Source organism: Pteropus alecto, unplaced genomic scaffold (genome assembly GCF_000325575.1).
Source record: "Pteropus alecto unplaced genomic scaffold, ASM32557v1 scaffold8, whole genome shotgun sequence".
Taxonomy (NCBI): Eukaryota; Metazoa; Chordata; class Mammalia; order Chiroptera; family Pteropodidae; genus Pteropus; species Pteropus alecto.
The window spans coordinates 24,651,573-24,655,775 of NW_006494609.1; the positions used below are offsets into that span (position 1 = coordinate 24,651,573).

General features: G+C 56.0%; 1 pseudogene; it reads right to left on the reverse strand.

Moving 5' to 3' along the window:
* Positions 1–507: 507 nt before the first annotated feature.
* Positions 508–626, reverse strand: LOC112473859 (annotated as a pseudogene).
* Positions 627–4,203: the final 3,577 nt, after the last annotated feature.

Sequence of the window (4,203 nt, forward strand, 5' to 3'; positions counted from 1 at the left end):
AGAGCAAGTACTCCAGCCTCTGTCAAGGCCTGGAGAGATATTTCAGGGCCCCCCGGTAAAGGACTTGTGGGTTTCAAGATTCATTCCTGAATATTTTATAAATTCTGTTCTTTTTGAAAATGGCACCTTTCCTGTTTTTATTTTTAGCGACTTAAAGGATTGCTGTTGACTCTTGTTTTGTGCCACCATGTTGAACTCTGACTGGTACTAATAGTTCATCTGTTGCTTACTTTGGGATTTCAGTGTAAGTTGGGTCCCTGACCCGCAGGGCCGAGGACCGGTACTGGCCCAGGGCCCATTGGGAACTGGGCCGCACGGCAGGAGGGGAGCGGCAGGCGGGCGAGCGAAGCTTCATCCGTATTGGCAGCCGCTCCCCAGCGCTGGCATCAGGCATCGGGTTCTCATAGGAGCACTGGTCCCTGGTACCAAAAAGGTTGGGGACTGCCGACGTCACCTGTCACGCTATCCGAAGATACATGAGAATGTCTTCTTTTTTTTTTAATTTTGGTCCTACAGCACCTGGTCTTCCTGGGTGGTCTCCCATCCAAGGACTAACCAGGCCCGACCCTGCTTAGCTCCCAAGATCCGACGGAATCGGGCTCGTTCAGGGTGGCGTGGGCGTACACGAGAATGCCACTTTGTGTCCCTTCATCCAGTTCCCAAAACCACTTTCTCTCTTTTTCTGGAACAGCTTACTCATCATATGGAGAATCAGTTCCCGAGGGCTTGGTAGGTCCACCCTGTGACCCTGCTGGGCTTGGGGCGTGGGGACTGCGTGTGTGCGTGTGTGCGTGTGCGTGCGCGTGCGCGTGCGTGGTAGGAGAGAGGTCTGGTTACTCCTTTAATTTTTAAACAGTTATTAAACTCTTGTGGTTTTCTCTTTCTCCTTGTCCCGATTTCAGTATTGTTAATTTTCTATGTTTTCAAATTTATTGGTGATGCCTTTTTAAAAAAATGTCTCCTAGTTTAAAACAATGCCACAGAGCTACGGTTATTCACGCGTGTGCGTGTGCCTCGTAGGAGAGAGGTCTGGTTACTCCTTTAATTTTTAAACAGTTATTAAACTCTTGTGGTTTTCTCTTTCTCCTTGTCCCGATTTCAGTATTGTTAATTTTCTATGTTTTCAAATTTATTGGTGATGCCTTTTTAAAAAAATGTCTCCTAGTTTAAAACAATGCCACAGAGCTACGGTTATTCACCGCTTTGTCCTGTATTTTGACATTTCTCTCTTTTTCTCAGTGGATCTCGAGATCGGCTCTCGAGGGAGCCAGCTCTGATTTCGCTCACCGTCTCACTGGTTTTTGCTCTGTCTTGATTTCAGAGTTTATTATTTTCTTCCTCCTTTTTTATCTCTTTGGATTTTATTCCGTGCTATTTTTGTAGATTCCGATCACTTAGTTGATATGTTTTCAGTCTCGCTTAGTTCCAGACACACATATTCAAAGCTCTACAACTGTCTCTGATACTGTTTTCAACGTGCCCCCCCGATTTTTACTTGTAGAGATTTCATTGTTGTTAAATTCTAAGTATTGTATAATTTACCCTATGAATTCGTCTTTAACCCAAAGTTTATTTAGTACTTTTCAAAAAAAGGGTTTCTGAAAATGGCATTTTAAAAGCCGTACTTTTGTTACTGGCTTCTTTTTTTTGAAAATTCCATTTCGTGTGTTTCTCATGTAGGGAATAATTCCAGACGGCATGAAATTATGGTGCCAGTTTTGGAATTTTGATATCGCTATCTTTCAAGAACATTTTAAAGCTGGGAATTTTCCTCGGCTGTCCGCGGGCTGGAACGCGTCGTACAGCGTTACGTGCAGCACGGCCACGGCTCCCCGCGTGCGGACACCCGTGGACCGGACGGGTGGCTCTGAAGAGTGGGCCGCGTGGCTCGTGCGCATCGGTCTTCAAGCCCTTCGGGGCCCGTCCCACCGTCATAATGGTTAACCGCACTCTTTTCTTAGAAAATCATCTGTCCCAGGCAGGCTTTCGTCATTCGCTTAGTATTCATCAGGGCATCCTCCGACGAGTAACGTTTTGTTCTCTATCTGTGAGTATTTTCCTCATTTCTTCTATTTCTTACTTAGGTCGTCTAATAGTTTCCCTCCTTTACTGTCTCTTGGCCCTCTGGGTATTAGCTTAGAGTTATTTACTGGTTCTAACTTCCTTCCGGTTTTCCGGCCTCTCCCTTCTGTGTCCATCTCGGCTGCGCCCGTCGGGGTCCCTGCCTTTCTCCCCCACTTAGGACGCCTGGGAGCTGTCCCAGGACCCCGGCGTGAGGGCCATCCCCGGCCCTCCTCGGGCGGAGTCGGGGCGAGCGGGCCTCCCTCCCGGCCGTCACCCCACGGCCCGTCCAGCATCTGGGCCTGGCGGGCAGCGTGGGCGATCGCTGGGCTCAGGTTTCAGACACCCAGCCAAGGACGAGCCGCGGGCGCTTCCAGCTTCCTGAGCGCAGACGCTGAATTCCAACGGCGCCCTGGTCTAGGACTCACGGGACCCGCCCCACCCTGGCCTCCTCGCAGTGCAACTGGCAGTGTTGCCGACCTTTTGATGTGTAAGCCTTCTTTTCCCAAATCGGGTTTGCACTGATCCCCCTGGGACATGCTGGGATCTGAGTCTAATTGCAGGTCTGGAGGCACGCGGGGCAGCGGAGGTGGGGCGGCTGGAATTGGCACCTGCTTGCAGAGCCGCCAGGTCGCGCGAGGTCACTGCGGGGGCTTCGCGCGAGGCAGGAGCAGGGGGATGGCCGTCTCCGCCCGGTTCGGTCGCCATGGATGCTGGCAGGCTGTGTCTTCTCCGGGGCTCCCTCCCAAGGCTCCGGCCCCATCCCAGTCAGGGCCCTGGCTTTCAGGAGGGGACCTGGGGCGAGGAGGCCCGCACAGTCCCGTGGAGTCCAGCTGCCCTCTGGGCGACGCTGTGCCTCATCTGGGAAGACACCAGCTCAGCCGCCTAGGAGGTCGCCGGTCCTTTCGCAATGATGGGAACAGCCTTCTCGGCCCAAGCCTTGGGCCCCGGCATTGTCATGTCATTGCCTTAGGCCCCAGGGCGGCTCAGAGAAGCCGGCCTGCCCTTTGGTCCTGAATGCCGCCACCCAAACCGTACCTTCCACAGGCACCGCCTTCCAGGCGAGCACAGGCCGCCCTCCAAGTAACCGATTCACCACCGAGTGCCACGGGCTCTAAACGTCCCCTCGCCTGGATCCTCACGGCCTCCGTTCCCAGCGGGATCGTGCAGACCGTCGAGAAGCCCGCCTTGCAGCTCTGCTGTCTGCTGTCACTTCCAGGACTGCGATGACAAGAAGTCCCCTGGGTGCTTTGGGCTGGAAGGGACGGAGTTGGGCAGAAAGGGCAGGAATTAGCACAGGGCCTGCGGGAGAGCCGGTGGCCGAGCGGAGCGGTGCTCCTGGCTACACTGGAGCCCACATGACCACAGACCCCCCCTAGGCCAGGATCTGAGGCGACGCCCTGCTCCATTGGCTGGAGGTCAGCCTGGTGACCAGTTCTGAGCACGGGGACACTCAGAGGGGAAGATGTGCCCTCGGAGACAGGCAGGGCGGGGGGTGGAGGAAGCCTCAGGGACGCTGCGTTCACCACCACAGAGAACGGGGGAAGCAGAAGGCCCCACATTTGGCTCCGGACCACACTTGGCCAAGACGGTGGCAGCGAGAGGGGTGCCCCGTGAGTGAAGTGTGGGGCCCGGCTCCGGCTGGTCAGCGCACTGAGGCAGATAAGGCAGAAGCAGCCCCAGGACGTGCGCCTGCGGGGCGCGGGGGCGGGGGAAGGCGGCCTGCTGACCCCACCCCCACCCCCACCCCGACCCAGCCCTGGCCAGGACTACACGGGCGCCGTCGCCCGCCAGCTTGTCGCCCGGGTCTCCTTTGGCCCCTACTTGGGGGGAAAGAAAGGGCATGATTTGCAGCACTCCCCAAGCCCCCAACTCCAGAGACCCCCAAGACAACGACGGACGACTTGACCGTGCCTACATTTAGGACTTCTGACCAGCAAAGGAGCACCCGCCACACGGCACAGAGCCCGGTTAAAGCCGCGCCGCACCCTGAACTCGGAGGGGGGCTGGAATGGACAGATGCAACCGCGCGAACACCAAACACGTCGCCGAGAGACAGACGCGGCTGGGGCGACCTGCTCCGCCCTCTGGGGCCCAGACCGGGCCTCGCGTGCTTGCGCCGCGGTCCCCGCCCGCGCATGC